The 24836-nt window shown below is 47.7% G+C and overlaps 2 protein-coding genes and 1 long non-coding RNA gene across 7 annotated transcripts in view; 2 read left to right on the top strand and 1 right to left on the bottom strand.

Annotated features, from left to right (window-relative positions):
- LOC119167875 (uncharacterized) overlaps positions 1-24836 on the top strand; it is a 596496-nt gene that overhangs the window by 117183 nt on the left and 454477 nt on the right. The gene's annotated exons all lie outside the window — the stretch shown is intronic.
- The window catches only part of LOC119166808 (cysteine-rich motor neuron 1 protein), a 202389-nt gene that overhangs the window by 150855 nt on the left and 26698 nt on the right, over positions 1-24836 (bottom strand). The window lies entirely within an intron of this gene.
- On the top strand, positions 23924-24829 carry LOC142765779 (uncharacterized). Its single transcript, XR_012884395.1, has 2 exons — positions 23924-24402; positions 24629-24829. It is a non-coding gene; the product is annotated as an uncharacterized LOC142765779 (long non-coding RNA).

Genomic DNA, 24836 nt, shown 5'->3' with positions numbered 1-24836 from the left:
AGTGTGCAGTGGAAGTTGGAGGCAAGGTAGTTAGACAGGACACTGGCAAACTTACCCAGGAAAGGAAGAATCTCATTAAGAATCGTCAAATCATGAAAGCCTCAAGTACAACAGACAAAATAGAACTCGCAGATCTTTCGAAGTTGATTAATAGGCGTAAGGTATCCGATGTAAGAAGGTATAACATGGAGAGAATTGAACACGCTCTGAAAAACGGAGGAAGCGTCAAAGCAGTGGAGAGGAAACTAAGGATAGGCAAAAATCGGATGTATGCACTAAGGTACAAAGCAGGCAAAATAACTACCAATATGGATAGGATAGTTAAAATAGCGGAGGAGTTTTACAGAGATCTGTACAGTAGCCGGGACAACCACGACTTTAATACTATAAGAACTAGCAGTAACCCAGATGACACCCCACCAGTAATGATAGAAGAAGTCAGAAAAGCTTTGGAGAGCATGCAAAGAGGGAAAGCTGCTGGTGAGGATCAGGTAACATCAGATCTGCTGAAAGATGGAGGACAGATTGTGTTAGAAAAACTAGCCACCCTGTTTACGAGGTGTCTCCTGACGGGAAGAGTACCAGAGTCTTGGAAGAACGCTAACATCATCTTAATACATAAGAAAGGAGATGACAAGGACTTGAAGAATTACAGGCCGATTAGCTTGCTCTCTGTAGTATACAAGCTATATACAAAGGTAATTGCTAACAGAGTAAAGAAAACATTAGAATTCAATCAACCAAAGGAACAAGCAGGATTTCGAACAGGCTACTCAACAATCGACCATATTCATACTATCAATCAGGTAATAGAGAAATGCTCAGAATAAAACCAACCACAATACATAGGCTTCATAGATTACGAGAAGGCGTTTGATTCAGTAGAAATATCAGCCGTCATGCAGACACTGCGGAATTAGGGCGTCGATGAAGTATATATAAACATCCTGGAAGAAATTTACAGCGGATCAACTGCTACCATAGTGCTTCATAAAGAAAGCAACAGAATACCAATCAAGAAGGGTGTATGTAAGGCAAGGGGACACAATCTCCCCAATGCTATTTACCGCGTGCTTACAGGAGGTTTTGAAAAGCCTAGAATGGGAATAGTTAGGGATAAGAGTTAATGGAGAGTACCTTAGTAACCTGCGCTTCGCCGATGACATTGCATTGCTGAGTAACTCAGGGGACGAATTGCAACTCATGATTACGGAGTTAGACAAGGAGAGCAGAAAGGTGGGTCTTAAAATGAATCTGCAGACAACGAAAGTAATGTACAACAACCTCGGAAAAGAGCAGCGCTTCGAGATGTATATAATAGTGCACTTCAAGTTGTAAAAGAGTATGTCTACTTAGGGCAGGTAATAACCGCGGAGCCGAACCACGAGATTGAAGTAACTAGAAGAATAAGAATGGGGTGGAGCACATTTGGCGAGCACTCTTAAATTATGACAGGTAGATTGCCACTATCCCTCAAGAGGAAGGTATATAACAGCTGTATCTTGTCGGTACTTAGCTACGGAGCAGAAACCTGGAGACTTACAAAGAGGGTTCAGCTTAAATTGAGGACGACGCAGAGAACAATGGAAAGAAAAATGGTAGGTGTAACCTTAAGAGACAAGAAGAGAGGAGAGTGGATTAGGGGACAAACGGGGGTTAAGGATATCATAGCTGAAATTAAGAAGAAGAAATGGACATGTGCCGGGCATGTAGCGCGTAGACAGGATAATCGCTGGTCGTTAAGGGTAACTAACTGGATTCCCAGAGAAGGCAAGCGGATTAGGGGGAGACAGAAGGTTAGGTGGGCAGATGAGATTAAGAAGTTTGCGGGTATAAATTGGCAGCAGCAAGCACAGGACCGGGTTAACTGGCGGAACATGGGAGAGGCCTTTGTCCTGCAGTGGACGTAGTCAGGCTGCTGATGATGATGATGATGATGATGATGATGATGATGATGATGATGATGATGAACAATTTACCGATGCCTAAACGAATGCTGTAGTCAACGTATGTTGTCTATGCTAACCAGTGCTGCTACTATGCTGGTGAATACGACAATGCCGGTCGTCATCGCTAAGCGTTGATAGATCGCAGCGCTGCGAGAATTTCCGAGATACGTCCTCGCATACAAAAAAAAAGAAACCAGGAAGGATGGAGAGAAAAGGTATGCATAAACACTTGTCCTTGCGTGCTCTGTCTTCGCCTCTGTTATAGTGCTGCGCTTCCAAATCATCAAGCCGGAGCCATATACGAAGCTCGCCAGGAGAAACCGCAGGATGTTTACGAGTACACGTCCGAGATATGCTCTCGCATGCAAAAGAGAAAGAGGGAGAACGTAATGCACGGAACTATAGAAGAAAGGTATGCATAAACGGATGGCCGTACAGCTAGCTATACGCCTCGTGCGGTACGCCCGGCACGAAGAATGCCTTGGCGCCGCACCGTACAGGCATGCTTTATATATAAAGCTGACACGCACGAGGGTATACGATGAAGTGGTAGAACGCGCATTTGTGTACACACACGAGAAGCCGCCTTCCCGGTACACTGCGCGATACGTCCTTGAGGGAAGAAGACGTGCACGGGCTATAGCTGGCTCTCTTGTTCCACAATGTATGCCATGCAGGTCACGACTATAGCTTTCTCTTCTATACTTTTCTCTCATCGCTGATTATTCGTAAGTGTGCGTGGATGCGCGCGCAGTGAACTACAGACACGAGCACTTGGCGCTGTCTCCTCCGAGTCTATACCGCACAACACAAGAGTGGCTTTCTATAAGGTTGACGATCCGAGCCTTGACGCCGTGAAGATCTCAAGGTCTTCTACTAGCAAGGATCTGGGCTTGTTGTTAGCTATACGTGTTAAAGAGACAGTGCGCTCAAACAGAGACATAATAATAATAACAACAACAATAATAATAATAATAATAATATGTTAGTTAATAACATGTTAATAATTAAATCTGAGCACACGGGCCTACAGCATAGCGAACCGGGTGATCCGCCTTTATGTCAATTTATTTTTTCTCTCTCTCTCTCTCTCTCTCTCTCTCTCTCTCTCTCGCTTCACTAATCAAAGGGCACTACGTGGCTACCGTTTGTCACACCAGTGTCGCCGCCACGGGGACGGAGGAAGTAAGACGACATTATGTCAAAAAAAAAAAATGACACGCAGACATGTTCCGTCGGCTTATATTCTTAACACGCAGCGCCGCGAACATAACTACAAACTCTGGAGACGAGAAACTATAGCGCTGAAAACAAGCGATCGCATTTCTCATATAGACATATATACGCGCAAGTCGTCGTTAACAGATGGCTCGAGTCGCTTGGAGCATAGAGTTTCCCAATATACACTCGAGGGAACTCTGGTGCTAGTGTCTATGGGAGCTGCAATGCACAGCGCTTCAGCGAGCATGGGAATGATGGGTAGCACACACATTTGTCTAAATTTCGTACTTCTGGCCTGCTCTTGGCTCCGTGTGTGTTCGTGTGACTTGAAGCTGTTTTCTCACGAAACAAAAATCAGCAAATGTTCAGCGATTGCGCTTCACCACCCTATTTTTTTTTTTCGAAATATCTTTCCAAATCGGGTCGCGAAGTTCAAAAGGGTTGAATCTTTCTTTCGAAACAAAACCGAAACACAGCAATAAACGGAGCCGCAAGTACGATTTGCCACCCGCAAGTACGAAGACTAGGCAAGTGTGTGTACTACCCATCATTCCCATGGTCGCTGAACGATCGCAGCGCCAGAGTGCCCTCTAGTTAATTTTGAGAAACTCTATGACTTGGAGGTCTTCTCGCGGCCGCTGTTGTCTATCCCGTTGCCTATTCGCAACTCAAATGAACATGAGAGGGCGCTGCGGAGTTGCAGCATGGCGGATTCACGGAGGTCACCGCGTGCGCTGTCGCTAACAAAAATGTTCAGTTTTCTGCAGTGCGATTGCAATTCGCGCAGCTTTGTAGAAGAGGAGTGGGTTGTTGACGCGGATAATCTCATTTTAGTGGGCAGCAAGCGCGAGCGGCGTTCTTGAAGTCGTCGTGTTGTGTGTGTAATGCACATGGCGCAACGAGTCTCTGCGAAATTCGTTTACATACTTCGGGCGCCGCAGCGACATGTAGACACGGGATACAATGGTCACTTAATAGGTTCGAATTGACAAGTTAACACTGGTACCTGACCTGGAATGAAGAAATCTGCATGGCCGTTCGTTTTTTCTTCACGGGCGGCACCATCCTACCGTATACGACTGGCGCTTGGACTGTTTTGACATCATTACGCAGCTTCCTTACATTGCCACTAGGTGCCGCATGAATTCCTGGATTCGCGAATAGTGATGGGGTTTTCTATAATTACACTAAAAGGAACTCTGGCTCTAGTGTGTATGGGAGCTGCAACGCACGGCACTTCAGCCAGCACGGCAATGATGGGCATAGCACACGTATTTGTCTAATCTTCGTACCTCTGGCTTCGTTTGTGTTCGCGTGGCTTGAAGCTGTTTTGTCACGAAACGAAAACCAGCAAATGTTCAGCGGTTGGGCTTCACCACGTTATTATTCGTTTAGGCTTATAATTTCAAATCGGGTCACCAAGGTCAAGCGGTTCTCTCTTTCCTTCGAAACAATACCAAAACGCAGCAATAAACGCCAGGCCCGCAAATACGAGGATTATGCAAATCCGAGTAACCCGTCATTGCCATGCCCGCTGAACGAGCGCAGCGCCAGGTTCTCTCTAGTTAATTTGGAGAAACTTTACACCTATAGTAATCTTTCATAGTATTTCTATCGCAATTTATTGGGCTAACTGTTGCTTTCTTCCTTTTTGGTAAACCAGTTGTAAGTGAGGGGTGGGAATTGCGCCATTTCTACACTATAGGCAAAAAAAAAAAATGACAGCTTTGAACTTATCTTTGATGTTTTTTTATTGCGTGTAGAATAATGTATGCTTTTTGTGTGTTTATAGTTGTGTACGCCACTTTCTGTATACCATCACTGCATGCTGAACTGTAATCGGCTGGGAAGCCTAGTCAAGCTCACAACAGCTTTTTCTTCCCATGCCCTCTACTTCCTGAAGTGGAAAATAAATGATTGATTGATTGATCGATAAGCCGAGATTAAAGTAAATGACTTGTTCTCTATAGCACCCCCGATGGGGTTTTATATAATCCGTACATAAGGAGTAAAAAATTTACTACCCTGATGGACGGCAGTTACGGATGGATTTAGGGGAGTACCTATTTACATCCATCGGGGAAGTTTTTCAGGTGATCCACGTGACCCTGAAAATCCTTGGGGAGTTTGACGAGGTCATGGCTTTAATGAATTCCGTCATTAGGCAAGCGGGCGTTTTACGACGACATGTGCCGACTAAAATCCGCTATCACGGAGTAAATAAGTTTGGGGCCTGGTAGTCTTGTGCGGCTCATATGCTGGAAAAACTCCCGTTCTCGGCTAATTTTTGCTTACAGTGTACGGCACATATTCGATATGGTGATTCTCTTTTTAAGTTCACGCGCTTTATGTCGAGCTTTAATAGCTCCACTATTAATTAAAAATATTTATCAGCCAAAAGTGGCGGTGCCCGTAGGTCTTGTCTATGTAGGCCGCGCGCACAGGCACGTCTGTCACGTAAAGAAGACTCCCACACCGGGTTCCTCGGCATATACTCTTTGCCGCACAAAAGCAGAATCCAGTTTGCGCTACACCTTCCGCACAAAGAAACGAACGGTTGACGGTGCATTACGAAGGACACTGCGCCTTATAGGCGCGGTATCTCGGCTGCCCAATTCTCGTAACAGTGTAACAAGAGAACGCACTCCTTATCTACGACCCTGCTTCTTTCTCCGTCTAGTATGTTTCATCGCAGTATTTCCTCGTCCTGGAATCAGAAAGAAAAAAACTTTGCCGCCATATACTTCACTTTTTCACTTCGTCTCCTGTGTATACACGTTCGTTTAATTAGCGCTTCTCGTCACGCTGTCGCCAAAGAACAGGTGTAACATGGCCACTTTCCTTTTCTTTCTTTCTTTTTTATTCGCCGTTTCGTTTTACGACTCTTCGTATATCTGGGCGCGACATGCAGCGCATCTTATCTGCAGACACAACCCGCATTACATGCGCCGACGGGCGCGTCGCATTAAAAAAAACAAAAAAAAACATCACCTGTGGAAGCCACGGACGGTGGAGGTAGACGTCCTCGGCGAAGAAGACGTGAACTCTTTTCGCGATTCACTCGAGGCGCGAATGACAACTCCCGCTGCGTAATGGAGCGGTGAAGCCACCTGGATATCTACGTACACCGACAGCATTTATCTACGCGGAATGTGTACTTGCCGCAATGAAAATAGAACCGCAGCTCGACGCGGGTTCCACGATTATGTCGCTGAGGCGCTTTCACGTTTTCTTTTTTTGACTCCATTGTTTGTTTGCTCATTGCCAGTCGTCCGGCTTGTTGATTCGGTATGGTTTTTTTGTAGTTTTTATCATTCTATGCTTACGACCTTTAGTTAGGCTATACCTTGTGTTGGCCGTCGAAACACAGCTAGATAAGGGTATCCAACCGAAAGTGACTTCGCACGGACGTAAACAGCTGATGATTTGATATGTGGGGTTTAACGTCCCCAAAACCACCATATGATTATGAGAGACGCCGTAGTGAAGGGCTCCGGAAATTTCGACCACCTGGGGTTCTTTAACGTGCACCCAAATCTGAGCACACGGGCCTACAACATTTCCGCCTCCATCGGAAATGCAGCCGCCGCAGCCGGGATTCGAGCCCGCGACCTGCGGTTCAGCAGCCGAGTACCTTAGCCACTAGACCACCGCGGCGGGGCGACGAAACAGCCACACGTTAACACTCGCAGATTAAGAGAAGTCCAGGTGTCGAGAAGTTGATTCCACTGACACCCCGTGTTCCCAAGATTTTCTTTAATTTCATCGCTTCAAGACTCCATCTTCGACGCACAAACAGAAACACTTACATGATTAACATCCGTGTCCCAAGTGTGACTGTTGCAATGCGTCAACGGTCGTAGCGTCTTCTTTCAAATGTTTTTATAGTGAAGTTTATGGCAATTGGCTCAAGGGCCTGACCACACGCACCTGTCAGCGCGTGGAATTTCTACGCGGCGCCGTGCCGTCTCCCTATAGAGAGAGAGGGCGCGCCTTCTCTCTCTATAGGGAGACGGCACGGCGCCGCGTAGAAATTCCACGCGCCGACGCGCGTCAACGGGCCCGTGTGGTCAGGCCTTTAGATGCCTTGCTTATTTTTATTGCGCCGTGGATATTAAACGCTGAAGTTGATCGCCGGCGTCCCGCGGCGATGGGAACGAGTGGCGCCAAAAAGGATCATCGCGTGATGACGTCGCCATATGACGTCGTCACAACGCCACAGCTCGCCAATTTTTGTCGACGTCACCATGAAATCATCCCATGACATGGTAGCTTGGTCAAGTGCGGGACGATCACGGAGGCAATGCGGAGACACGCGAGGTGCCTCGGATTGTAAAGGCGATGAAAAATCCACGTTAATGTGTAGGAAGCTTTCGGAGGTTGGTGCCGGATCAACGCATCGACTTAGAAGAAAAATGGGATGGCTTTCGCCTTTGGATCGTCTTGGTTTAATGCGTAAGGGGACCCTGTGAAATTTTATGACGCATATCTCGCGATATTAGCCGGATGGAAGTTCATGAACCCAGTTCACAGCTAATTCAGCATCGACATCATCACCAGCCTGACTACGCCCACAGCAGGGCAAAGGCCTCTCCCATATTCCTACAGTGAACTCGGTCCTGTGCTTGCTGCGGCCACTTTATAATCACAAACTTCCTAATATCATCTGCCTACCTAACTTTCTGTCTTCCCCTAATCCGCTTGCCTTTTCTGGGAATCCACTCAGTTGCCCTTAATGACCAGCGGTTATCTTGCCTACGCGGTACATGCCCGGCTAATGCCCATTTTTTCTTCTTGACTTGAACTATTACATTCTTAACCCCGGTTGGTTCTCTGACCCACTCTGCCCTCTTCTTGTCTATTAAGGTTACGCCTATCATTTTCCTTTCATATATGCAAGATAAGCCTTTATCACGCATCTAGATCGCTAACACGCTGAAGAATCGGCGAACCACTAGTAATCGAAAAATTCGCACTAGGCGGGAATTTCCTCGCACGCAGCTCCACGCATTAGCAGCTCAGATGGCTAGAACCTCGCAGTACAGAATGCACAGAGCAGGATGCAGAAAGAAGTGACTGCAGAGAAGTTTAATTAACGACGTGCCTCGTTCAAGGAAAGGCCGAGCGACAGATGCAAAGGTGTTAATTAAGTGGCCTCAGCAACTCTCTCGTTACAACCTTCATCCCCCTTGCCCCTCTCGCTGAAGTGGTCGCGCCTTACACGAGCTAATAAGCCGAATGCGCGAGCACGCACGCTGTGCCTGTGATGAGAAAAAGTGCAGATGGGGAGATTGAAGCGGGCATTTGGCAATGAAAGATTTTGCAACCAGTGCACATCGATTCATCGGCTTTCTTTCGGAAGAAGAATTGCGAGATCAATCGACAGATAAGGAGAGAGAGAGAAAGATAGTGGAGAGCGAGAGCTATAATTCACGAGGGCGTGACGCAAGCTACCTTTAGCTGCATCCTTCACACACACACACACACACACACACACACACACACACACACACACACACACACACACACACACACACACACACACACACGCACACACGCACGCACACACGCACACACGCACACACACACACACACACACACACACACACACACACACACACACACTACAGACTGAGCAGGAAAGCGCATCAGTCGATATTTTTCAAAACTAATTAACAGTGCCTCCCGTGGTGTCGCTCCGCTGCTAATGCTTTTTACTCTATGCTATAAGCAACCCCCAATGCTATTTACCGCGTGCTTACAGGAGGTTTTCAGAAGCCTAGAATGGGAACAGTTAGGGATAAGAGTCAATGGAGAATACCTTAGTAACCTGCGCTTCGCCGATGACATTGCATTGCTGAGCAACTCGGGGGACGAATTGCAACTCATGATTACGGAGTTAGACAAGGAGAGCAGAAAGGTGGGTCTTAAAATTAATCTGCAGAAAACGAAAGTAATGTACAACAACCTCGGCAAGGAGCAGCGCTTCGAGATAGGTAATAGTGCACTTGAAGTTGTAAAAGACTATGTCTACTTAGGGCAGGTAATAACCGCAGAGCCGAACCACGAGATTGAAGTAACTAGAAGAATAAGAATGGGGTGGAGCACATTCGGCAAGCACTCTCAAATTATGACAGGTAGATTGCCACTATCCCTCAAGAGGAAGGTATATAACAGCTGTATCTTGCCGGTACTTAGCTACGGAGCAGAAACCTGGAGACTTACAAAGAGGGTTCAGCTTAAATTGAGGACGACGCAGCGAGCAATGGAAAGAAAAATGGTAGGTGTAACCTTAAGAGACAAGAAGAGAGCAGAGTGGATCAGGGAACAAACGGGGGTTAAGGATATCATAGCTGAAATCAAGAAGAAGAAATGGACATGGGCAGGGCATGTAGCGCGTAGACAGGATAACCGCTGGTCATTAAGGGTAACTGACTGGATTCCCAGAGAAGGGAAGCGGGTTAGGGGGAGACAGAAGGTTAGGTGGGCAGATGAGATTAAGAAGTTTGCGGGTATAAATTGGCAGCAGCAAGCACAGGAACGGGTTAACTGGCGGAACATGGGAGAGGCCTTTGTCCTGCAGTGGACGTAGTCAGGCTGATGATGATGATGATGATGATGATGATGATAAGCAACGAGTGCGCTGCCCCCCCCCCCCGTTCTTTTTTTTTTTTTGTTAATGCAGTATTGCCCCACAACTGGAAAGCAGAGCTTTTCTATAATTGGTTGTAGCAAAAAGAGGAGCCGTCGAAAGTAATACTGAGCGGCGCGAAAGGAAAGCTAAATGTTGCTTCTGTCCCATGGTTAACACATTATCAAAGGCTTCTCCAATGATTAACTTGTATTCTTGGCAACGCGTTTCTCGTACATTCTTCTTAGTGCGACGTTTGTGAGCGCGAAGGTGACTCGTCTATTGCGAACGTGGCAATTGAGAGGCATTTTGCAAGTACTTACCTAACCATCTGCTGTAAGGATATGTTTATTGACGAATTTCATTTCACGTGAAGGAATTTCATTTCTGCAAACTGTTATGCTCTGTGAACTTATGTGAACAGCCCTCTTGCGTGAACCGCTTCTGTTTCACTACTGAAACTGAGTGTCTCAATGTAGTCTATGTGCTCATTTCTCTACTTTTGTTTCTGGGGACAATACTGATTTACGGTTACAGCTAACGTAAGAGAAGAGCAGCCGTAACCACGCATTAGCACTCGCCTCACATCAAATCAATTTAATTCAGAAAAGCTCTCAATTTCATCGCTCCACCTAACCCTACGCCGTGATGGGCTGCGTTTCCTACCGCTTGGTATCCACTGCGGCTCTCCATATATCTCTACGTAGATTATGTGCCCTACGCGTCATTTGACCCGCTCAGGTCATTTTTACGATATAAGTTCAAAAGCGAGTAGTAGTAGTAGTAGTAGTAGTAGTAGTAGTAGTAGTAGTAGTAGTAGTAGTAGTAGTAGTAGTAGTAGTAGTGGTGGTGTTGGTGGTCTACTATCAACTATGGATACCTGCAATATCGGTCGACATAGAATATTTTCATCGATCACTTATTAAAGGCGAAAACCTTAGATACGTGCTTCTTGAAACGGGAAATGTAAACGCCAACAAGAAGCCATACAGAAAAAAATAATGTGAGGACGTCATGACGTCTCAAACCGCAAAAATCGGCACGTTAATGTGACGTCATATAAAGTGACTTCACGCGATGATGTCATAGATGACTCAGGCGTCATCAAACGCCAGCCTTCTATTGTGATGACGTCATCACAATAGAGGACTGGTGACTGACTCTCACACAACATTACATACGCCAACGACAGCAATACCAACTCCCTCCAGACTAGCTCCTCCACACGCGAGGAGGCTGTCGTACTTCGCCAACCGCAGAACCGAACTTTTCGGAACCTCCACTTCACGAATAAAATATACCCAACTCGTTATACTGATGCCTGTTCACGCTGTGGCGCTATCCTCACAACTTTTCACGTTATAGGAGTCCTCGAATAGGGACCCTCCCCGTTTTCTTTGAATATTCGTAAAATGTTTTCATCATCATCGCGAACTCGCTCGCTATTCCGTCAATCCGTAGCTCACGCTACGTGTATACTGGCATAGCCTATAGCTAATATATGCCACTGCTAAGTTTTCTTCTTTATCCTTCTCTCTCGCTTTCCGAGTCTCTCTGTGCAATGCCCATAAAACTACCTCTCGGGAAATATATAGCCTCTTTGTTATTCTGCAACACGGGGCAGTCCCAGAAAACGGAATTCGAAGAGATCGAGCGGTCAGAGATACGAAAGGGACGCCAACTTGTTGCGCGCTTGGCCGATTACTAAACTGATTGGGGCGTATACACAGCTGCGATGTAGTACCAACAGAATTCGCGGCACGTCTCCCCGCGAAGCGATGGCACAGGAATACTGCAGTGCTCTGACGCACAAAAGGTAAAAAAAAAAAAAAATGGCGCCCGCATCTTTCTACGGGGGGAACTCGAGTAAATGCTTCGCAGAGTGGTGGATGTATGGCGTGAATGTTGCGTAATTAAGTCATAGAGTTTCTCAAAATTAACTAGAGGGCACTCTGGCGCTGCGATCGTTCAGCGACCATGGGAATGATGGGTAGTACACACACTTGCCTAGTCTTCGTACTTGTGGGTGGCAATCGTACTTGAGGCTTCGTTTATTGCTGTGTTTCGGTTTTGTTTCGAAAGAAAGATTCAACCCTTTTGAACTTCGTGACCCGATTTGGAGAGGTAAGTTTAAAAGAACAAGATGGTGAACCGCAACCGCTGAACATTTGCTAATAGTTGTTTCGTGATAAAACAAGCTCCAAACCACGCGAACACACACGGAGCCAAAAGCAGGCCAGAAGTAAGAAGTTTATAGACAAATGTGTGTACTACCTATCATTCCCATGCTCGCTGAAGCGCCCTGCATTGCAGCTCCCATAGACACTGGCGCCAGAGTTCCCTCTAGTGTATATTGGGAAACTCTATGAATTAAGTATGGTTTGAGAATGCTTGATTGTTATTTCGTCTTTATTAAGTGTGAATACACTTTATAAGCGACCCCAAACCATCCACCGCCGTCGGCGGCGTCCGCAGTCTTCTCTCTATCTTTAAAAGAAAGAGGACTTGGTGGGCCGCAGCGCGACGCTCTACCGAATAAGCCACGGACGCGACGCTGATAACGGTGTCAGTAACGCGCCTTATACCCCCTCCCCCTTCGCTCGCTCCTCCGCTCTCCTCGCTCGCTGCAGCTGCGCGCGCACCCCTCTCTCTCGCCCGCCCGCCTTCTCTCTCAGTCTCCCGTCGAGAGCGGGTCGTGAGGGGGAGTAAAGTTAAAATCCGTTGGCATTCGCCAGTGAGTTAACGTAAACTCCCCCGTGTGATCAAATTGCGATTCGCAGGAACCATTACACCATAAAGGCACCATAGTGTGATTAATAAATATAATAGTGCGAATTAATAAATACCCCTCATAGCATCACCCCGTGTATTCACACTTAACCATGTTCACCCTCGGGGAAATGCTTGGGAGTTTTTACTATTATTCATTGAAAAAAGGAAAAACGAGGGTAAGGAGTGCAAAGTTAAAGTGTCTTTATTGCTCGGTGCCGTCATTGTATTGGGCGGAAAGGAGAAGCGCTCGACTTAATTCCGAACACGCGCCTTGCCGCTTGTATACACACACCGCCCACGTTCGAAGTAGCGTAGTACGGGGGAGAGGTCCGCAAAGACGCCCTTGATTGGATTCCGAACGCGCGCTCTGCACTCCGTTCGAAGGAGACGAGACAAGGGACGAGAGATGAGCCTATAGCCCCGCCACGGTGGTCTAGTGGCTAAGGTACTCGGCTGCTGACCCGCAGGTCGCGGGATCGAATCCCGGCTGTGGCGGCTGCATTTCCGATGGAGGCGGAGATGTTGTAGGCCCGTGTGCTCAGATTTGGGTGCACGTTAAAGAACCCCAGGTGGTCAAAATTTTCGGAGCCCTCCACTACGGCGTCTGTCATAATCAAATAGTGGTTTTGAGACGTTAAACCCCACAAATCAATCAAATCAATCAGAGATGAGCCTATAGCCAGCGCCGCCGAAGCGCGACAAAAAAAAAAAAAGCACGTGAAAAGAAAACACGGGTGGAGAGGCCGCCTTGATTTTTCCCGCACGAAACACTGTGGCGTCCCGGATTTCGAATGCATATACTGGGTCCTACGTTGCTTCTAATCGATAAAATCGTAGTACATTGTCATCTGTGCGTGTCATACACCTATAGCATAACAAGTATTGGAACATTTCATCTCGACAATGTCGCGAAAATACGAGAAGTACATTTTGAAATTTGTGACGTCACGAGGGGGGATACTTCGGTGCGAACTTTGATCGTGAAAATTCAACCTTGATTGCCTCCGCTAATGATGAATTTATTATGGCGAAACGAATCGCATTAAAGTTTTCAAGAGTGCCGTTCCTCAATCTAAATCGAGTCACTGTTTATCTTTGTTGTCCCTTTAAGAGAGTTCGGGTGTGCACGGCCCACGCAGATTAAGGTTCCAGCGCAGCCTGTTTAACATCACTAGCTTGACGCGGGACAACACGTGCATACGGCGCAGACACGACATAGAACCGCTCCACCGTTAACACGACGAATTGGTAGAAAAAAAAAAAAGATTACCCGAATTACCCGCAAGACTCTCAAAGTATGCGGCCTTCTAAGCGGCACCGTTCGACTAGAACCGCTCCACCGCTAACAGGACAAATTAATAGAAAAAAAAAAAGATTACCCGAATTACCCACAAGACTCTCAAAGTATGCGGCCTTCTAAGCGGCACCGCTATACTAACTGGGGTAAAAAATTGATGCAGACTCGAAGTGGCCCGGAGGGCTCATTTGCGCAGCGCCCGGCCGACCGTGCCGCGAGGTGGCCTCTTAATGAGTCGTTAATTGCCGAGTAATTAATGCGTGTCCGCCAGCAGGCGCCGATCGTATCGCAGCGCCTCTCACCAGTCGGGGTGGTTTCGGGATTTGTCTGCCTGTTCGTTTTCACTCTTTTTTTGTTGTTCTGCGGGGCCGTATACACTTATTTTTCTGTATAGTATACCGATTTCTTCACCGGACATCAGACTGTCGTACTTCGGACACGGGACAACTTGAGCGCACTTTAACGGAATGCACCTCGCCGGTGGTGTCAATCGCACGATGTAGCGCGAAAATGTTTAGCCGAGCGAGTGACACTAAACAGCGACATGGAGCCTAACGTCGCCAAAATAACGAAGCATACACAACGATTTGTTGGTCTCTGAAGCGCCGTGCGGTGCAGCTCCCGCAGAGATGGAGAGTTTTCGTAAAGCCTCAACAATTATTGTCAGACGTGTAGAGTTTCAGAACAGCGCAACGCCAGGTTTTGCGTTTGCGTTGCGCATGCGTCGTACGTCAGCCCCTCTCTTTTTATTCAGCAGCCGTGGCCAGCCTCTTGCGGTATCTCATTGAGTGACGAACGCTAACGCTGTACGCCCGCAACCTTTGCGTGCGGTATTCCAGAGCTCTCTATATATTAGCGCCAGAGTTCTCCGCGATGTATTGTTAGGAAAACTCTATAGACGTGCGACTATCATCGCTTCCACATCCTTCCCGTACCCGTGCTTCAGTGTAGCTGATACTGTGATTGTTTCGTAAGCCTAACATAACTCAGTAAAGCAGAGCGCGAGAGAGAAAGTATAGGCAGGACGGGAGGAGGAGAAGAACTTTATTCAGCCCGGTGCGGTGGTGGAGTGTCAGAGGAGCCTACCCAGCGTAGGTCTCCGCTACCCTCTAGGCCCGATCCAAGATCTGGTCCTGGACCTCGGGCGCCGAGCTGCACATAGCAGTCTCCCACCGCTCCTTACTATTAATGTGTAGAGAATAAGGTGGTGGGTTTCAAGCACACCCCCACATGACATGTTCACGTGCGGCGTCGTATCTATACGAAGCGACGGCATTACGTGTCCTCTACATATGTGGTGCCGTCCGTCCCCTTTGTTGCAAAGTGCCCTTTCCGGTTTATCCGGGGGGCGCTCAGATGACGCCGATATCCAAAGCCACGCGTGCGCGGGTGTTGCGGAATCACTTCCGTGCCGAGCTCGCATTTCGCATTCACGTACGCCCGCGTCTCGCTCCAGTGCGCCGGCACTTTGTTATGACTGCGGTGTGAACGCGCGCGTCGTATCGCTTGGACTTTCAGCTCGCAGGAGGAAGCTGCGATGGGGCACACCGATGATTGCACACCCTCGACGTAACGCGTAGGCGTAACGTATATACGCGAGTACTTTAAGGGGAGTTAGGGACATCTTAGCCGCAATCAATAGGAAAAGTGCATGGGCAGGGAATGCAGCGCTTAGGCAAGTAACCGCATGGTCATTGTAGGGTAAAGACCGGATTCCAAGAGAAGGCAAATTCACGATGAGGAGGTGCAAAAGATAGCTGGGCAGATGGAACAACTTGCTACGAAAACTCGTTCTGACACCCCAGCTTGCTTCCTGTATAGACTATCTTATCTACCGTAGGACGTCTGGGCACCGCTATCTTGGGCTATTAGACTGACGTTTTTATTGTCTTTTCATATCGCAACGTGAATTAACAAGTTCTTGAAACATGGCACGCCGCACCAACCCAACCATTTTCGTGTGCGTGTCTATGCATGCTGTAACGTCGTTCGTTTAGTTGTTCAAGGTACAAAACCCAAAGGTTAGCAGCCCAACATGGCGGCGCTCACACACACCCGTTAAATAGACTGTATAATGCGTCTCAGGTAAGAAGAGAAAGCTCGCAGGAATCCTTATGCACTCACTTAAGGCGACTGCAAGTCAAAAGGAATGTTCTTTTTCTTCTTAGTCGATGTACAGTCGGCCAAATCGTTAGCTATCGTGAATGAGTGGCAGTGTTTTTCTGTTTATCTTTGCCATACGACTGAATTAAGTTACTAAATACAGGTGAGGACAAGTGTATGCCCACAAATCACATGTCCAGTAAGCAATTCGCGCTGAGAGACAAAAAAGTGGCCGCTGCGCACGAAAGTTTTGGCCGACTGTACACCGATTCGCTCCTCCCCTGCCTCCGAGATCGGAGGCGTTGCTGTCTTTCTGCACCTCACCAGATTTTGCACTGCCTCCACGATCGACACTACTTCTGACGGAGCGACGTCATATGACGTCACCTAATTATGACGTCACCATGTTTGGCGATCTGTGACGTCATATGACGCCGTCGCCACGTGATGATCTTTCGCATTACTCGCGTTGACGCCGCCAGCGTAGAAGGCCGGCCAATTTTCGCGTTTGTTGACGCACCTGCTAAGCTTTTCGTTTTACTGGGGAGTTTTAGAATAATACCGTATGCAAAGCTTGCGGGCGTGGCGCTAGCGTTCGTCACCCAACGGGAGCCCGCAAGAAGTGAGCGTATACGAAGCACGCGCAACGCAAGCGCAAGGATTCGCGTTGCGCTGTTATAGATCTCTGATGACTGCAAAAGGAATCGTACGCCAACGAAGACGTACTGTATATATACGTAGTACGTACAACTACGCTATTCGTCATCACCTGAGCCGTCAATGCCCCGCGCATGATAATTCAGAACAGTAGAGGTATGTACGACGTGCGAGTCAGGCCGCGAAAACAGCAGCTGTCGTTTCATCGGCGCCCCGTCTGCGTTCTCTCCTTAGGTGCACACTGAATAACGAAGAGCGACAACAGTATGCAAGTGCGGCGAATGAGCTTGCTCGATCCGCAACTCGGCGACCGGCATGCTCAGCTTTTGAATGAAGCAGTCCGTCTCAGTTGGTATACTGTGCTTTCTGAACCCCGGGTTGCCGTTGGTACTTAGCGCCAAATTGGCTACTTTCGGATCCGTTCTGCGATAAAATGTCGTGTTGGTGCCACGGCTATTAACTGGTGTAATGAAGAAGTGGTGGATCATGCGGAGCTCGGCAGTCTCATCGTATACGCTTATAACACGGCACCCCAATCAGCGACAGTCTTTTCTCCTTTCTTGTTACTCGAGAACCATCGAGGCCGATCGACACCGTTCTTCCCTGTACCGACCCGACTCATCTGGGGACAGCAGTTTCCGTAGCTGTTCTGTATGCGTGAGAATGTACGCAATCAGCTCGCACCATTACAACACGAGAGAGCAAGGGCTACATAAATTTCGCCACGAGGACGAACGGTTCCACAACCACGCAGGTTTCGCCCCAACGGTGGCTATGGGTGCCTCCCACTTCTGCGCCAGATACCTCTTCTAAGTTCTCAGGGCCTTGGCTGTCGCAGAGGCTACCACAGGAGTCCCGGAATAGGGACCTTCCCCGTTTTCCTTGAATTTTCATAATAAAATGTTTCATGATAAAATCTTACCGCGTCATAGAACTATCTTGTTTGGCTGTGGGTGCCTCCCACTTCTGCGTCAGGTACCTCTGCTAAGTTCGTCAGGTATACCATGGATCTTACCGCGTCATAGAACTATCTTGTTTGGCTGTGGGTGCCTTCCACTTCTGCGTCAGATACCTCTTCTAAGTTCGTCAGGTATACCATGGATCTTACCGCGTCATAGAACTATCTTGTTTGGCTATGGGTGCCTCCCACTTCTGCGTCAGATAGCTCTTCTATGTTCGTCAGGTATACCATGGATCTTACCGCGTCATAGAACTATCTTGTTTGGCTATGGGTGCCTCCCACTTCTGCGTCAGATACCTCTTCTAAGTTCGTCAGGTATACCATGGATCTTGCCGCGTCATAGAACTATCTTGTTTGGCTGTGGGTGCCTTCCACTTCTGCGTCAGATACCTCTTCTAAGTTCGTCAGGTATACCATGGATCTTACCGCGTCATAGAACTATCTTGTTTGGCTATGGGTGCCTCCCACTTCTGCGTCAGATAGCTCTTCTATGTTCGTCAGGTATACCAGGGACCTTACCGCATCATAAAACTACCTTGTTTGGCTGTGGGTGCCTGCCACTTCTGTGACAGGTACCTCTTCTAAGTTCGTCAGGTATACCATGGATCTTACCGCGTCATAGAACTATCTTGTTTGGCTATGGGTGCCTCCCACTTCTGCGTCAGATACCTCTTTTAAGTTCGTCAGGTATACCATGAACCTTACCGCGTCATAGAACTATCGTGTTTGGCTGTGGGTGCCTCCCACTTCTGTGCTATGTACCTGTTTAAAGTTCTTCAGGTATATCATAGACCTTACCGCGCCATAGACCAAACTTTCGCGCCCCGCCGTGGTGGTCTAGTGGCTAAGGTACTCGGCTGCTGACCCGCAGGTCGCGTGATCGAATCCCGGCTGCGGCGGCTGCATTTCCGATGGAGGCGGAAATGTTGTAGGCCCGTGTGCTCAGATTTGGGTGCACGTCAAAGAACCCCAGGTGGTCGAAATTTCCGGAGCCCTCCACTACGGCGTCTCTCATAATCATATGGTGGTTCTGGGACGTTACACCCCACATATCAATCAATCAATCAACCAAACTTTCGCGGTCAACTATATATATATATATATATATATATATATATATATATATATATATATACACCTCATCGAACCCATCACGCCCACCGTGGAGCTGCGTCGCCGAGGCCGCGAAATTGTTCACGTGGATCGTCTCAAACCACTTGTCCTCACGACAACTTAGAACACCTATACGTGACGCCGTCTTCAGAGAGGAAGAAAAATGTAAAAGAGATGTAGTGAATCATTCTAGGCTCGGCAGTCACATCGTCAGCGCTAATCACGATGCGTTCGGACTGTACTTGTCGCTGCTCTCGCTGGCCATAGGACTTCGCTCCTGTCGTCCTTGAAATAACAGTTCTACTTGTCAGACTGTCTCAGTTTTTGTATTGTACTGTCTACTTTTAAATTTCCGGTTTTACTTATTCAACGTAATATTGTTTATTCGCCAATACTTAAGGCTATGTTCACAATATCACTCTGGTTCTATTTGGCTACAAATATGTCGATAATATTAAGTGACATGTCTACCTTTGCTACTTCTTGCTTGAGTTCTAGCGCCTCTTGAAGTCCACCCAGCGGCTACCCTTGTCTGAATCCGAGGTCGTGGATTTTCATCTCGGCAGCGGCAGACATGTTTCGGTGCATGGAGTAGAAATGCCGCAGGACCGTGTGCTTAGATTCAGGCGCACGTTAAAGAACGCCGAGCAGCCTAAATTGATTGATATGTGGGGTTTAACGTCCCAAAACCACTATATGATTATGAGAGAAGCCGTAGTGGAGGGCTCCGGAAATTTAAAAATTTAGACCACCTGGGGTCCTTTAACGTGCACCCAAATCTGAGCACACGGGCCTACAACATTTCCGCCTCCATCGGAAATGCAGCCGCCGCAGCCGGGATTCGAACCCGCGCCCTGCGGGTCAGCAGCCGAGTACCTTAGCCACTAGACCACCGCGGCGGGGCAGAGCAGCCGAAATCGCCGAAGCCCGCGGTCCGCAGTAATACGGCGTCCCTCGTAACCGCATCACGTGGTTTTAGCACCATAAACCCAGATATTATGGCTATTGCTGTGTTACACTTTGTTCAGCGAATAACGCGCTTCGTCTAAGAAACACAACCGTCTTCTAACGACGAAAAAAGAAAACAAAAACAAAAGAGAACCGAAGGTGGGTAATTCTGATGCGTATACATGTCAACCAACACAACTGCGACGATGCGCAATACGATTTCGAACGACTTGTATCTGGTTAAATAACTTTGAGGAAAAAAGGCCTCGAAAAGAACGACGACTCACAAGAAAAGAGCGTCTCTCGCTATACTCATTTTATTCGCGGGAGAAGAGCAGGAATTAGATGAGCCGCAACCACGCACGCGCAAACGCCTCTGCCTCACCTAATCGCTGCACATCGAACACGATCCATTGCGAAGTCATTGGTTCTCCAGGAAAGCAGTGTACAATATTCAAACTCAGACGTAAGCGAAACCACAGACAGACATGTCACGCATACAGTATTCGCCCTTATTTATTTTTTTATCCAATAAGGTCCCATTGTTCTCTAAATGTTTTCCACAAAGACATTCGCCGAAAATATAAAATAGAAATGGAATACTCCGTCAGTGCTTCGTAGTGTTATATATATCTTTTACAGGTGTTGCAGTAACTAGCTGAACTGAACGGTACGTGTTGATTGATATGTGGGGTTTAACGTCCCAAAACCACTATATGATTATGAGAGACGCGAACGGTACGTGTTATGCAACAATATCGCTTCCTCGAAACTGATAAAGCTAATAATGTGGTTATCGTACTTTTTCAGCTCCAAGTAGCACTAAACTGTATAATACCCAGCTTATAGTTACTTCTAGTTACTTCTAGTTACTTCTAGTTACACCGTTAAGTTGAAGTAGTAACGTGCCCGCATCCCGTACGCTGTCGTGAATTCGTGATCACATTTCGGAAGTATATGAGAAATTGTCGCCCCCCTCTTTTTTTCGTTTTCAGGTTATTCCAGTTCTCGCAGTCTTCCGAATTGCGCGCCCGTAATCGAATCTTCCCCAACGCTATAACTTGCCGTATAGCAGAGCTCGCGAGGCAAGAAAGAGACAGAGAGAGAGAAAGAGAAAAAAGAATAAAATGAAATAAGAAACAAATTCGATGTGACGCGGGCTCAGTCTCTCGGAGGGCATTCGATTACGCCGCTTTGCGACGAGTAAGTACACTCGCCTCTCCGCGCGAACACACCGAATTTATTTATTTATACACTGTTCAACAGGACGAAGAGGAAGAATGTCTTGACGCTCTCGCGAAGCGCGCTTAACGTCGTTAACGACTCCTCCAGCGCGACGCGAAGACGAATCTAAGCATTACGGGGTGTACGTACTGCCTCGACAAAGAGAGAGACAGAGAGAGGGAGAATTAGAGCGAGACGCCTCGATTTTTATCGCTTTCTTGTCTCGCTCTAATCGACTCAGCGCGTCGTCTCTAGATCATTCAACACTGTGCCACGAAACTCTGTTCGGTTAACGTTAACTTTTTTTTTCTCTTTGTCTCCGAAGACACATAAGACCATTCTGGGGAAAGTGCCGGTACTGCCGACGCGAAGTGTATAGTTCTCGATTCTCAGGCAAACATGCAGGGTCATTATACAGCTTTGCAGTTTGCGGAGGCAGGATGCTGAGTCAAACTTAAGCGATTGGACTCTTTACTCAATTTGCTACAAATACAGGATTTCGATATAGAGTATAAGTGGAATACGAATTGAAAAAAAAAAAACAATTCGCAGAGCCCCCCCTCTCACCTCTCCCGAACGACCAAAGCGCATCAGCCGATGGGTGGGGTCGCCGGCAGTCCGGGTCATGACGTCAGTCTAGAATGAGCGCTCATTGGTACATAATAATGTGTATCCACCCTTTGAGGAAGCAATGTCGCAGACTTCTAAAGTCGTGTCTGACGACACAGACAGACAGACGGACAGACGGGCAGACGGACAGACGGGCAGACGGGCAGACGGGCAGACGGGCAGACAGACGGGCAGACGGACAGACGGGCAGACGGGCAGACGGACGGACGGGCAGACAGACAGACAGACAGACAGACAGACAGACAGACAGACAGACAGACAGACAGACAGATAGACAGACAGATAGACAGACAGACAACAGACAGATAGACAGACAGATAGACAGACAGACAGACAGATAGACAGACAGATAGACAGACAGATAGACAGACAGATAGATAGATCCTCCATTTAGAAATGCGACGGCCGCGCCCAGGATCAAACCCGCGAACTTCTGGTTCAGCACATTAACATCGTAACCTCTACGCCACCGCGGCGTACATGCGTGCTGCCGAGTTTTACTTCATCGGCACCAAACTTGCCTCCCGGCGGACGCCGCCGCGCGCTGTTAACGCGAAAAGTCGGTATAGGCACGCAAAACAAGGAAACGATGGAGCATGCCGTTTGCGAAGGCGGCACACAGCGGCGGCGCCTGTGTCCATGTTTACGCTTATCGGTATGGCGACGGCTGCGCGCGTACATGCATACACTATAGCGCGTTTCAGGTATACGAACAAGAAGGAAAAAAAAAAAACAGAAAGAGAAAACTGCGGCAGTTCCAGTTTCCTTCGCACGTGTTGATAGACTGTGCGCGGCCGCGAACCGGTCGCTTGTACACCTCATACACTACACGCGCGCGCACATTCCTCGTTCGTTAATTCCGCCGCCGTCGAGGCGAGGGTCGGCTTGGTTTACGTCGCCGAAGACGACGAAGAAATTCAATCGAGTTGCTCCCCTCCTGCTGCTTCTGCTGCTAATATATCGGATCCTACGTTGATTACCATCACCCACACGTAATTATGCCAATCACCCACACGTAATTATGCCCTACACACCGAGAATTGACACATTTAAAAACACTTTTCTTGTCAGAACGATTGTCGACTGGAACTGTCTTGCCGCCGATTTCTTTGAGAATCTAGACACAGTTGAATCTTTTGTTGGTAAATTAGAATTGTCATTGTATGATGTAGTTCCCACTCTGTAACAGCCCGACAGGGCTTACAGTATTGTGAATAAATAAATAAATAAATAAATAAATAAATAAATAAATAAATAAATAAATAAATAAATAAATAAATAAGCGGCCAGTTTCGTAGCGACTTGACGTGGTTGTGTCGACAAATAGCGCACGCAAGTCGTGAATGAGCCAGTCGCGAATGCATGGGTGGATGAGTGAGTGAATGAATGAGTGAACGAGCTCGTGAAAGAGTGAGTAAGTTAGTGATCGCGTGAAAGTGAGTGGATGAGAGAGCGAGTGAGTGCGTGCGAAAAATGGCGTGAAAAAGTGAGTGCGGTGAGTGAGTGATTTAGTTTTTTTAATGATGAAACAGCGCCGGGAGAGGACGGACACCTCACGACACAAAACTACAACAAAACGCTAATAGAGCAATACGTGGCGCTAATAGAGTGAGTGAGTGCGTGAACGAGCGATACATTTATTTCCTAAAAGCGTTCAACGGCGCCGGCAGTACCAATCACGAGTGAATGCGCTATAGCGAACTTTTCGTTACAACGAATTCGCCGTGGCCTATCGGCAGCTTCCCCCTTTCAAGCGCTCTTCGTTATATACGGCACACGGCGTTCGCATCGCTGTGCAAATACTCTATACAGCGTTGCACAATACATCGAAAGTGCACGACCCCGCACGAGCACCCGTCGTAGCGAACGTTCCTATACAACGAACTAAAACTTCGGATTATCGCTCGCTCCTCTTTACGACGGTCCTTTGTTGTGTACAGAACGCGTGCTTGCGCATGTACACAACGAACGTCGTTAGCGTACTACCACGCATGCGCGTAGGCGAAGCCGCCTGCGCCTTGCGATGCGTACAGGCACGAAGATTAAGTCGTTCTTTAGTAAACATATATGAAAAAACAAAACAAAACAAAGTGCGTGTAAGCGAGACACAATTATGTACAGCGTCACAGAAGTAAGCGAGAGAGCGAGAATTATAAGGAGTGATGAACGCTCTTTAGTGCACGCTGGCGTCGCCCCTGGAAAACGCTACCCACCGCTAGAGGACACGGCTCGCGTGAGAGAGAGTGTGCGTTCGCAAACGTTTGTCGTCACGCGGCGGTAGCGTCGAGCATGAAGGGGAACCGCGTTGTGTGGGTGTGTCACCTCCTCAGCGCGCCGGCGGAATACGCATCCTTGGGAGGGGGGGGGCAGTGGCGTAACTAGATAGGACGGCGCCCAGGGCAAATATATTTCCGCGCCCCTCATTATGCCCGTGATAATGTTTGTTATTATTATTATTAATAATAATAATAATAATAATAATATTATTATTATTATTATTAATAATAATAATATTATTATTAATAATAATTATTACTACAGCTCCTATTAATAATAATATTATTATTATTAATAATAATAATATTATTATTAATAATAATTATTACTACAGCCCCCCCCCCCCCATTAAAAGCGCTAATGTAGGCTTCCGCGATTGCCTACTGGCGCGCGGCGGGCCATTTCGGAGGCCAAGGGCCACCAGTTCTGATTTCGATGAGCTACGCCCGCGTTTTTGTATAGTATTTTTCTTTTTTTATTCAAACTTCCGGAAGTCCCTTACCCGTCATTGTTCTCTTCCAGTCCACACTGCAAAAATCTTGACGGCACGGGCGCTTCCCAGGCCCAAGTTTCTCGTACCTAAGCTTTCGCGCTATTTGTGCATCCCAAGGAATGCAGGGTGAGTACAAAACAAAGCAACCAGCTAGACACCGCGCCCTCGGGTCTGGTATGGGGGTTAAACTGGTCGGAGTGTTCTGCCGTTTCGCTCCGTTCGCTGTTCCATTGATGGAGGTCATCCTTGTGCGGCCGCATTCTTTCAGGGAAGTTCTTGGTTTCTCCAACGTACGAAGCGGGGCAGTCGGCACATGCTGTCGGGTACACTACGCTCTGCGCTTTTTTCGCAGGTGCGTGTTCTTTGGGCCAAAGGATGAACCTGCCCATGGCGGTGGATGGCATGTGGGAAACGTTGACCCCCGCCCTTCTATTGCTTTGCTGGCGCCCGCGATGCAGGGAATCAACAAACGTCGCCGTCGTGTCACGCTTTCTCCGTCTTTCCTCCAGAGAACTCTGCGAATAAACGCCTTTGTTTAGCCTTTGGTGCCGAGGTCACGG

Source organism: Rhipicephalus microplus, chromosome 6 (assembly GCF_043290135.1).
Source record: "Rhipicephalus microplus isolate Deutch F79 chromosome 6, USDA_Rmic, whole genome shotgun sequence".
Lineage (NCBI taxonomy): Eukaryota > Metazoa > Arthropoda > Arachnida > Ixodida > Ixodidae > Rhipicephalus > Rhipicephalus microplus.
Note: the sequence above shows the minus strand (reverse complement) of the source record. Positions and strands in the feature narration are given on the sequence as shown.